The sequence below is a fragment of the Rutidosis leptorrhynchoides genome, chromosome 8, assembly GCF_046630445.1.
Source record: "Rutidosis leptorrhynchoides isolate AG116_Rl617_1_P2 chromosome 8, CSIRO_AGI_Rlap_v1, whole genome shotgun sequence".
Classification (NCBI taxonomy): Eukaryota; Viridiplantae; Streptophyta; class Magnoliopsida; order Asterales; family Asteraceae; genus Rutidosis; species Rutidosis leptorrhynchoides.
The window spans coordinates 66,423,678-66,437,131 of NC_092340.1; positions in this window are offsets into that span (position 1 = coordinate 66,423,678).

Genomic DNA, 13,454 nt, shown 5'->3' on the forward strand with positions numbered 1-13,454 from the left:
GGACTATAACTCACTTTCACAGATTTTTACTTCGTCGAGAAGTAAGACTTGGCCACTGTTGATTCACGAACCTATAACAATATATACATATATATTAAAGTATGTTCAAAATATATTTACAACACTTTTAATATATTTTGATGTTTTAAGTTTATTAAGTCAGCTGTCCTCGTTAGTAACCTATAACTAGTTGTCCACAGTTAGATGTACAAAAAATAAATCGATAAATATTATCTTGAATCAATCCACGACCCAGTGTATACGTATCTCAGTATTGATCACAACTCAAACTATATATATTTTGGAATCAACCTCAACCCTGTATAGCTAACTCCAACATTCACATATAGAGTGTCTATGGTTGTTCCGAAATATATATAGATGTGTCGACATGATAGGTCGAAACATTGTATACGTGTCTATGGTATCTCAATATTACATAATATACAATACAAGTTGATTAAGTTATGGTTGGAATATATTTGTTACCAATTTTCACGTAGCTAAAATGAGAAAAATTATCCAATCTTGTTTTACCCATAACTTCTTCATTTTAAATCCGTTTTGAGTGAATCAAATTGCTATGGTTTCATATTGAACTCTATTTTATGAATCTAAACAGAAAAAGTATAGGTTTATAGTCGGAAAAATAAGTTACAAGTCGTTTTTGTAAAGGTAGTCATTTCAGTCGAAAGAACGACGTCTAGATGACCATTTTAGAAAACATACTTCCACTTTGAGTTTAACCATAATTTTTGGATATAGTTTCATGTTCATAATAAAAATCATTTTCTCAGAATAACAACTTTTAAATCAAAGTTTATCATAGTTTTTAATTAACTAACCCAAAACAGCCCGCGGTGTTACTACGACGGCGTAAATCCGGTTTTACGGTGTTTTTCGTGTTTCCAGGTTTTAAATCATTAAGTTAGCATATCATATAGATATAGAACATGTGTTTAGTTGATTTTAAAAGTCAAGTTAGAAGGATTAACTTTTGTTTGCGAACAAGTTTAGAATTAACTAAACTATGTTCTAGTGATTACAAGTTTAAACCTTCGAATAAGATAGCTTTATATGTATGAATCGAATGATGTTATGAACATCATTACTACCTTAATTTCCTTGGATAAACCTACTGGAAAAGAGAAAAATGGATCTAGCTTCAATGGATCCTTGGATGGCTCGAAGTTCTTGAAGCAGAATCATGACACGAAAACAAGTTCAAGTAAGATCATCACTTGAAATAAGATAGTTATAGAAATTGAACCAAAGTTTAAATATGATTATTACCTTGTATTAGAATGATAACCTACTGTAAGAAACAAAGATTTCTTGAGGTTGGATGATCACCTTACAAGATTGGAAGTGAGCTAGCAAACTTGAAAGTATTCTTGATTTTATGAAACTAGAACTTTTGGAATTTATGAAGAACACTTAGAACTTGAAGATAGAACTTGAGAGAGATCAATTAGATGAAGAAAATTGAAGAATGAAAGTGTTTGTAGGTGTTTTTGGTTGTTGGTGTATGGATTAGATATAAAGGATATGTTATTTTGTTTTCATGTAAATAAGTCATGAATGATTACTCATAGTTTTGTAATTTTATGAGATATTTCATGCTAGTTGCCAAATGATGGTTCCCACATGTGTTAGGTGACTCACATGGGCTGCTAAGAGCTGATCATTGGAGTGTATATACCAATAGTACATACATCTAAAAGTTGTGTATTGTACGAGTACGAATACGGGTGCATACGAGTAGAATTGTTGATGAAACTGAACGAGGATGTAATTGTAAGCATTTTTGTTAAGTAGAAGTATTTTGATAAGTGTCTTGAAGTCTTTCAAAAGTGTATGAATACATATTAAAACACTACATGTATATACATTTTAACTGAGTCGTTAAGTCATCGTTAGTCGTTACATGTAAATGTTGTTTTGAAACCTTTAGGTTAATGATCTTGTTAAATGTTGTTAACCCAATGTTTATAATATCAAAAGAGATTTTAAATTATTATATTATCATGATATTATGATGTACGAATATCTCTTAATATGATATATATACATTAAATGTCGTTACAACGATAATCGTTACATATATGTCTCGTTTCAAAATCATTAAGTTAGTAGTCTTGTTTTTACATATGTAGTTCATTGTTAATATACTTAATGATATGTTTACTTATCATAATATCATGTTAACTATATATATAACCATATATATGTCATCATATAGTTTTTACAAGTTTTAACGTTCGTGAATCACCGGTCAACTTGGGTGGTCAATTGTCTATATGAAACCTATTTCAATTAATCAAGTCTTAACAAGTTTGATTGCTTAACATGTTGGAAACATTTAATCATGTAAATATCAATCTCAATTAATATATATAAACATGGAAAAGTTCGGGTCACTACAGTACCTACCCGTTAAATAAATTTCGTCCCGAAATTTTAAGCTGTTGAAGGTGTTGACGAATCTTCTGGAAATAGATGCGGGTATTTCTTCTTCATCTGATCTTCACGCTCCCAGGTGAACTCGGGTCCTCTACGAGCATTCCATCGAACCTTAACAATTGGTATCTTGTTTTGCTTAAGTCTTTTAACCTCACGATCCATTATTTCGACGGGTTCTTCGATGAATTGAAGTTTTTCGTTGATTTGGATTTCATCTAACGGAATAGTGAGATCTTCTTTAGCAAAACATTTCTTTAAATTCGAGACGTGGAAAGTGTTATGTACAGCCGCGAGTTGTTGAGGTAACTCTAGTCGGTAAGCTACTGGTCCGACACGATCAATAATCTTGAATGGTCCAATATACCTTGGATTTAATTTCCCTCGTTTACCAAATCGAACAACGCCTTTCCAAGGTGCAACTTTAAGCATGAGCATCTCTCCAATTTCAAATTCTATATCTTTTCTTTTAATGTCAGCGTAGCTCTTTTGTCGACTTTGGGCGGTTTTCAACCGTTGTTGAATTTGGATGATCTTCTCGGTAGTTTCTTGTATAATCTCCGGACCCGTAATCTGTCTATCCCCCACTTCACTCCAACAAATCGGAGACCTGCACTTTCTACCATAAAGTGCTTCAAACGGCGCCATCTCAATGCTTGAATGGTAGCTGTTGTTGTAGGAAAATTCTGCTAACGGTAGATGTCGATCCCAACTGTTTCCGAAATCAATAACACATGCTCGTAGCATGTCTTCAAGCGTTTGTATCGTCCTTTCGCTCTGCCCATCAGTTTGTGGATGATAGGCAGTACTCATGTCTAGACGAGTTCCTAATGCTTGCTGTAATGTCTGCCAGAATCTTGAAATAAATCTGCCATCCCTATCAGAGATAATAGAGATTGGTATTCCATGTCTAGAGACGACTTCCTTCAAATACAGTCGTGCTAACTTCTCCATCTTGTCATCTTCTCTTATTGGTAGGAAGTGTGCTGATTTGGTGAGACGATCAACTATTACCCAAATAGTATCAAAACCACTTGCAGTCCTTGGCAATTTAGTGATGAAATCCATGGTAATGTTTTCCCATTTCCATTCCGGGATTTCGGGTTGTTGAAGTAGACCTGATGGTTTCTGATGCTCAGCTTTGACCTTAGAACACGTCAAACATTCTCCTACGTATTTAGCAACATCGGCTTTCATACCCGGCCACCAAAAATGTTTATTGAGATCCTTGTACATCTTCCCCGTTCCAGGATGTATTGAGTATCTGGTTTTATGAGCTTCTCTAAGTACCATTTCTCTCATATCCCCAAATTTTGGTACCCAAATCCTTTCAGCCCTATACCGGGTTCCGTCTTCCCGAATATTAAGATGCTTCTCCGATCCTTTGGGTATTTCATCCTTTAAATTTCCCTCTTTTAAACTCCTTGTTGCGCCTCCTTTATTTGAGTAGTAATGTTATTATGAATCATTATATTCATAGATTTTACTCGAATGGGTTCTCTGTCCTTCCTGCTCAAGGCATCGGCTACCACATTTGCCTTCCCCGGGTGGTAACGAATCTCAAAGTCGTAATCATTCAATAATTCAATCCACCTACGCTGCCTCATATTCAGTTGTTTCTGATTAAATATGTGTTGAAGACTTTGGTGGTCGGTATATATAATACTTTTGACCCCATATAAGTAGTGCCTCCAAGTCTTTAATGCAAAAACAACCGCGCCTAATTCCAAATCATGCGTCGTATAATTTTGTTCGTGAATCTTCAATTGTCTAGACGCATAAGCAATCACCTTCGTTCGTTGCATTAATACACAACCGAGACCTTGCTTTGATGCATCACAATAAATCACAAAATCATCATTCCCTTCAGGCAATGACAATATAGGTGCCGTAGTTAGCTTTTTCTTCAATAACTGAAACGCTTTCTCTTGTTCATCATTCCATTCAAATTTCTTCCCTTTATGCGTTAATGCAGTCAAGGGTTTTGCTATTCTGGAAAAGTCTTGGATGAACCTTCTGTAGTAACCAGCTAGTCCTAAAAACTGGCGTACGTGTTTAGGAGTTTTCGGGGTTTCCCACTTTTCAACAGTTTCTATCTTTGCTGGATCCACCTTAATACCTTCTTTGTTCACTATGTGACCGAGGAATTGAACTTCTTCCAACCAAAATGCACACTTTGAAAACTTAGCGTACAATTCTTCCTTCCTCAATACTTCTAACACCTTTCTCAAATGTTCACCGTGTTCTTGGTCATTCTTTGAGTAAATAAGTATGTCATCAATGAAAACAATGACAAACTTGTCAAGGTATGGTCCACACACTCGGTTCATAAGGTCCATGAACACAGCTGGTGCATTAGTTAAACCAAACGGCATGACCATAAACTCGTAATGACCGTAACGTGTTCTGAAAGCAGTCTTTGGAATATCATCTTCTTTCACCCGCATTTGATGATACCCGGAACGTAAGTCAATCTTTGAATAAACAGACGAGCCTTGTAGTTGATCAAATAAGTCATCGATTCTCGGTAGTGGGTAGCGGTTCTTGATGGTAAGTTTGTTCAACTCTCGGTAGTCGATACACAACCTGAATGTACCATCTTTCTTCTTGACAAACAAAACAGGAGCTCCCCACGGTGATGTGCTTGGTCGAATGAAACCACGCTCTAAAAGTTCTTGTAATTGGCTTTGTAGTTCTTTCATCTCGCTGGGTGCGAGTCTGTAAGGAGCACGAGCTATTGGTGCAGCTCCTGGTACAAGATCTATTTGAAATTCAACGGATCGATGTGGGGGTAATCCCGGTAATTCTTTCGAAAATACATCGGGAAATTCTTTTGCAATGGGAACATCATTGATGCTCTTTTCTTCAGTTTGTACTTTCTCGACGTGTGCTAGAACAGCATAGCAACCTTTTCTTATTAGTTTTTGTGCCTTCAAATTACTAATAAGATGTAGCTTCGTGTTGCCCTTTTCTCCGTACACCATTAAGGGTTTTCCTTTTTCTCGTATAATGCGAATTGCATTTTTGTAACAAACGATCTCCGCTTTCACTTCTTTCAACCAGTCCATACCGATTATCACATCAAAACTCCCTAACTCTACTGGTATCAAATCAATCTTAAATGTTTCGCTAACCAGTTTAATTTCTCGATTCCGACATATATTATCTGCTGAAATTAATTTACCATTTGCTAATTCGAGTAAAAATTTACTATCCAAAGGCGTCAATGGACAACTTAATTTAGCACAAAAATCTCTACTCATATAGCTTCTATCCGCACCCGAATCAAATAAAACGTAAGCAGATTTATTGTCAATAAGAAACGTACCCGTAACAAGCTCCGGGTCTTCCTGTGCCTCTACCGCATTAATATTGAAAACTCTTCCACGGCCTTGTCCATTCGTGTTCTCCTGGTTCGGGCAATTTCTAATAATGTGGCCTGGTTTTCCACATTTATAACAAACTACATTGGCATAACTTGCTCCGACACTACTTGCTCCGCCATTACTCGTTCCGACACCATTTGTTCCTTTCGTTCTATTAACTCCTGGTCCGTAGACCTCACACTTCGCCGCGCTATGACCATTTCTTTTACACTTGTTGCAAAATTTGGTGCAGAACCCCGAGTGATTCTTTTCACACCTTTGGCATAGCTGCTTCTGATTGTTGTTGTTGTTGCGGTTATTATTGTTGTTGGGATGATTGTTGTAGTTGCTGTTGTTGTTGTTGTTGTTGTTGGGCCGTTTGTTGTAGTTGCGATTGATGTTGCGATTGTTGGGATAATTGTTGCGATTATTGTTGTAATTGCTGTTGTTGTTGTATTGGTGATTCTTATCACCGTTTTCCTCCCACTTTCTTTTGACTTGCTTCACATTGGCCTCTTCAGCAGTCTGTTCTTTAATTCTTTCTTCAATTTGGTTCACGAGTTTGTGAGCCATTCTACATGCCTGTTGTATGGAGGCGGGCTCGTGTGAACTTATATCTTCTTGGATTCTTTCCGGTAATCCTTTCACAAACGCGTCGATCTTCTCTTCCTCATCTTCGAATGCTCCCGGACACAATAGGCACAATTCTGTGAATCGTCTTTCGTACGTGGTAATATCAAATCCTTGGGTTCGTAACCCTCTAAGTTCTGTCTTGAGCTTATTGACCTCGGTTCTGGGACGGTACTTCTCGTTCATCAAGTGCTTGAATGCTGACCACGGTAGTGCGTACGCATCATCTTGTCCCACTTGCTCTAGATAGGTATTCCACCATGTTAACGCAGAACCTGTGAAGGTATGCGTAGCGTACTTCACTTTGTCCTCTTCAGTACACTTACTTATGGCAAACACCGATTCAACCTTCTCGGTCCACCGTTTCAATCCGATCGGTCCTTCGGTTCCATCAAATTCCAAAGGTTTGCAGGCAGTGAATTCTTTGTAGGTGCATCCTACACGATTTCCTGTACTGCTAGATCCAAGGTTATTGTTGGTATGTAGCGCAGCCTGTACTGCGGCTATGTTTGAAGCTAGAAAAGTACGGAATTCCTCTTCATTCATATTCACGGTGTGTCGAGTAGTCGGTGCCATTTCCTTCAAAATAGTTAAATGGAACAAGTTAATCATACAGAATATTAAGAGTAGTTAATAGTATTTCGTAGCATAATATGAACTCATTTATAAAAGCTTTTTCTTCATATTAGCGTTTTATAAGTTTAAATTCGGGTAGTACCTACCCGTTAAGTTCATACTTAGTAGCTAATATACAATTCAACTACTACAATTCTATATGAAAAACTGATTATAATAATATTTCGCGTTCAAACTTTTATACAATATTTTACAAACTTACAATACCGCTTATTTTACATAAAGCATGAAATATAGCACACAATAACTTTGATACAATATAGTTGTGAAGACAATCCTAGCTAGTACACAAGTCGTTCAGCAAAGGCAATAAAGACACGTAATTCATACGTCCAGAAACAAGTCATGCATTCTGGTTTTACTAGGACTACTTCCCATCCTTGGTCTTGTGCAACATAACCGTTATGGCCGTTGATAAGACAGCGTGTTGTAACGTCATCAAAGGGACGAGGGTTACGTAATGTCCAACAGTCCCGTAATAATCTAAAAACCTCATTTCTTACCCCAATTACCGACTCCGTCACTTGTGGAAACGTTTTGTTTAATAGTTGTAGCCCGATGTTCTTGTTCTCACTTTGGTGAGAAGCGAACATTACTAATCCGTAAGCATAACATGCTTCTTTATGTTGCATGTTAGCCGCTTTTTCTAAATCACGAAGTCCAATATTCGGATATATTGAGTCAAAATAATTTCTTAACCCGTTGCGTAAAATAGCATTTGGGTTCCCCGCAATATATGCGTCAAAGTAAACACATCGTAACTTATGGGTTTCCCAATGTGATATCCCCCATCTTTCAAACGAAAGTCTCTTATAAACCAAGACATTCTTGGAACGTTCTTCGAATGTCTTACAAACTGATCTCGCCTTAAATAGTTGTGCCGAAGAATTCTGGCCGACTCTAGACAAGATTTCATCAATCATGTCTCCGGGTAGGTCTCTTAAAATATTGGGTTGTCTATCCATTTTGTGTTTTTAAACTGTAAAATAGACAAGAGTTAGATTCATAAAAAAATACTTATTAATACAAGCAATTTTTACATATATCATAAAGCATAAGAACACTATATTACATATATTACACCACACGAATACAATTATCTTATTCCGACTCGCTCGTTTCTTCTTCTTCGGTTTTGGTTCGTTTTGCCAAGTTTCTAGGGATATATGATGTTCCCCTAATACGAGCCATCGTTGTCCACATTGGTTTAGAAAAACCTGGTGGTTTAGAGGTTCCCGGGTCATTGTTACAACTTAAGGACTTCAGGGGTTGACGATACATATAAAGTTCATCGGGGTTGGAATTAGATTTCTCTATTTTTATGCCCTTTCCCTTATTATTTTCTTTTGCCTTTTTAAATTCAGTTGGGGTAATTTCTATAACATCATCGGAATTCTCGTCGGAATCCGATTCATCGGAGAATTGGTAATCCTCCCAATATTTTGCTTCCTTGGCGGAAACACCATTGACCATAATTAACTTTGGTCGGTTGGTTGAGGATTTTCTTTTACTTAACCGTTTTATTATTTCCCCCACCGGTTCTATTTCTTCATCCGGTTCCGATTCTTCTTCCGGTTCCGATTCTTCTTCCGGTTCCGACTCTTCTTCCGGTTCCTCTTCGGGAACTTGTGAATCAGTCCACAAATCATTCCAATTTACATTTGACTCTTCATTATTATTAGGTGAGTCAATGGGACTTGTTCTAGAGGTAGACATCTATCACATAATATCAAACACGTTAAGAGATTAATATATCACATAATATTCATATGTTAAAAATATATAGTTTCCAACAAAAATGTTAAGCAATCATTTTTAAAGAAAACACGGTCGAAGTCCAGACTCACTAATGCATCCTAACAAACTCGATAAGACACACTAATGCAAATTTTCTGGTTCTCTAAGACCAACGCTCTGATACCAACTGAAATGTCCCGTTCTTATTGATTAAAAACGTTCCATATTAATTGATTTCGTTGCGAGGTTTTGACCTCTATATGAGACGTTTTTCAAAGACTGCATTCATTTTTAAAACAAACCATAACCTTTATTTCATAAATAAAGGTTTAAAAAGCTTTACGTAGATTATCAAATAATGATAATCTAAAATATCCTGTTTACACACGACCATTACATAATGGTTTACAATACAAATATGTTACATCGAAATCAGTTTCTTGAATGCAGTTTTTACACAATATCATACAAACATGGACTCCAAATCTTGTCCTTATTTTAGTATGCAACAGCGGAAGCTCTTAATATTCACCTGAGAATAAACATGCTTTAAACGTCAACAAAAATGTTGGTGAGTTATAGGTTTAACCTATATATATCAAATCGTAACAATAGACCACAAGATTTCATATTTCAATACACATCCCATACATAGAGATAAAAATCATTCATATGGTGAACACCTGGTAACCGACAATAACAAGATGCATATATAAGAATATCCCCATCATTCCGGGACACCCTTCGGATATGATATAAATTTCGAAGTACTAAAGCATCCGGTACTTTGGATGGGGTTTGTTAGGCCCAATAGATCTATCTTTAGGATTCGCGTCAATTAGGGTGTCTGTTCCCTAATTCTTAGATTACCAGACTTAATAAAAAGGGGCATATTCGATTTCGATAATTCAACCATAGAATGTAGTTTCACGTACTTGTGTCTATTTTGTAAAACATTTATAAAACCTGCATGTATTCTCATCCCAAAAATATTAGATTTTAAAAGTGGGACTATAACTCACTTTCACAGATTTTTACTTCGTCGGGAAGTAAGACTTGGCCACTGTTGATTCACGAACCTATAACAATATATACATATATATTAAAGTATGTTCAAAATATATTTACAACACTTTTAATATATTTTGATGTTTTAAGTTTATTAAGTCAGCTGTCCTCGTTAGTAACCTATAACTAGTTGTCCACAGTTAGATGTACAAAAAATAAATCGATAAATATTATCTTGAATCAATCCACGACCCAGTGTATACGTATCTCAGTATTGATCACAACTCAAACTATATATATTTTGGAATCAACCTCAACCCTGTATAGCTAACTCCAACATTCACATATAGAGTGTCTATGGTTGTTCCGAAATATATATAGATGTGTCGACATGATAGGTCGAAACATTGTATACGTGTCTATGGTATCTCAAGATTACATAATATACAATACAAGTTGATTAAGTTATGGTTGGAATATATTTGTTACCAATTTTCACGTAGCTAAAATGAGAAAAATTATCCAATCTTGTTTTACCCATAACTTCTTCATTTTAAATCCGTTTTGAGTGAATCAAATTGCTATGGTTTCATATTGAACTCTATTTTATGAATCTAAACAGAAAAAGTATAGGTTTATAGTCGGAAAAATAAGTTACAAGTCGTTTTTGTAAAGGTAGTCATTTCAGTCGAAAGAACGACGTCTAGATGACCATTTTAGAAAACATACTTCCACTTTGAGTTTAACCATAATTTTTGGATATAGTTTCATGTTCATAATAAAAATCATTTTCTCAGAATAACAACTTTTAAATCAAAGTTTATCATAGTTTTTAATTAACTAACCCAAAACAGCCCGCGGTGTTACTACGACGGCGTAAATCCGGTTTTACGGTGTTTTTCGTGTTTCCAGGTTTTAAATCATTAAGTTAGCATATCATATAGATATAGAACATGTGTTTAGTTGATTTTAAAAGTCAAGTTAGAAGGATTAACTTTTGTTTGCGAACAAGTTTAGAATTAACTAAACTATGTTCTAGTGATTACAAGTTTAAACCTTCGAATAAGATAGCTTTATATGTATGAATCGAATGATGTTATGAACATCATTACTAACTTAATTTCCTTGGATAAACCTACTGGAAAAGAGAAAAATGGATCTAGCTTCAATGGATCCTTGGATGGCTCGAAGTTCTTGAAGCAGAATCATGACACGAAAACAAGTTCAAGTAAGATCATCACTTGAAATAAGATAGTTATAGAAATTGAACCAAAGTTTAAATATGATTATTACCTTGTATTAGAATGATAACCTACTGTAAGAAACAAAGATTTCTTGAGGTTGGATGATCACCTTACAAGATTGGAAGTGAGCTAGCAAACTTGAAAGTATTCTTGATTTTATGAAACTAGAACTTTTGGAATTTATGAAGAACACTTAGAACTTGAAGATAGAACTTGAGAGAGATCAATTAGATGAAGAAAATTGAAGAATGAAAGTGTTTGTAGGTGTTTTTGGTCGTTGGTGTATGGATTAGATATAAAGGATATGTTATTTTGTTTTCATGTAAATAAGTCATGAATGATTACTCATAGTTTTGTAATTTTATGAGATATTTCATGCTAGTTGCCAAATGATGGTTCCCACATGTGTTAGGTGACTCACATGGGCTGCTAAGAGCTGATCATTGGAGTGTATATACCAATAGTACATACATCTAAAAGCTGTGTATTGTACGAGTACGAATACGGGTGCATACGAGTAGAATTGTTGATGAAACTGAACGAGGATGTAATTGTAAGCATTTTTGTTAAGTAGAAGTATTTTGATAAGTGTCTTGAAGTCTTTCAAAAGTGTATGAATACATATTAAAACACTACATGTATATACATTTTAACTGAGTCGTTAAGTCATCGTTAGTCGTTACATGTAAATGTTGTTTTGAAACCTTTAGGTTAATGATCTTGTTAAATGTTGTTAACCCAATGTTTATAATATCAAAAGAGATTTTAAATTATTATATTATCATGATATTATGATGTACGAATATCTCTTAATATGATATATATACATTAAATGTCGTTACAACGATAATCGTTACATATATGTCTCGTTTCAAAATCATTAAGTTAGTAGTCTTGTTTTTACATATGTAGTTCATTGTTAATATACTTAATGATATGTTTACTTATCATAATATCATGTTAACTATATATATAACCATATATATGTCATCATATAGTTTTTACAAGTTTTAACGTTCGTGAATCACCGGTCAACTTGGGTGGTCAATTGTCTATATGAAACCTATTTCAATTAATCAAGTCTTAACAAGTTTGATTGCTTAACATGTTGGAAACATTTAATCATGTAAATATCAATCTCAATTAATATATATAAACATGGAAAAGTTCGGGTCACTACATTATAGCCATGCGGTCGCATGGCCTGTAATTCCAGAAATGGTTTTGGGCTTCGACGGGTTCGGCCCAGATTCAGTTTTAATTATTATATTTTTTTTTACTCTGATTTTAAAATATAGAAAATATTTATAGAATATTTATATAAAATATAATAAACTTATATTTTAAAATCTTAAAAATAAAAGTACTTTTTAATTTTATAAATAAAGTTCTTAAAAATATATATATATATATATATATATATATAAATATTTTTTTTATATTTTTATATTTTTTTAACACTTAAACAAAATATTTTTACGAAATAAAAAATAAAATATTTTTACAAAAATATAGTTTTTATAAATATAGCGTTTTTCTCCGAGTCCCCGGCAGCGGCGCCAAAAACTTGATGTGTGCAGCGGTGTATACGAAATACTATTATTTTTACTACGAAATACTACGAAATATTACACAAGTTTTATTAATTTACGGATAGGATATGCCTAAACCTTGCTACAACACTTATAGGCAGTGTACCTAATCGTAGAGTAGTGTAGTTTTTAGTAAGTCCGGTTTATTCCACAGGGAGACGGCTTATTGCGTACAATATATATATATATATATATATATATATATATATATATATATATATATATATATATATATATTAGTAATATAGTAGTATTATTATTATTATAAAAGGGGGGTTTTACCGTTTAATGACCGGTTTGTCAATTTTAAATAGAGCGTAAAGATAAACGACGATAATATAAATGACAGAATTTAAATTGCGATAAAGCAAATTGTAGTAATTAAAATGACAGTAAATAAAGGTACGATAAAATATGAAATAAAAGTATTATGCTTATTTAAACTTTCGTAATCATGATGTTTGACGTTTTGATTTTAATTAATTGTTACCCAGGTTAATTGTCTTTTATCCTGGATTATTTGAAACCTATCTGGTTTTTGTCCATAATAGTTCATCGGTCATAATTATTAAATGCTGGTCAAATTAACCTTATTCCCGAAGTCAAATATTCTAACTAATTAGGGATTCGAACTGTAACAAGGTTTTAATACTTTGTTTAATGATTACACCAGGTTATCGACTGCGTATAATCCAAGGTTTTAATACTTTGTTAACAATTACACCAATTACCCTTGTATGTAATCCACCCCTGTTTTAATAATATATGAACATTAATTTACC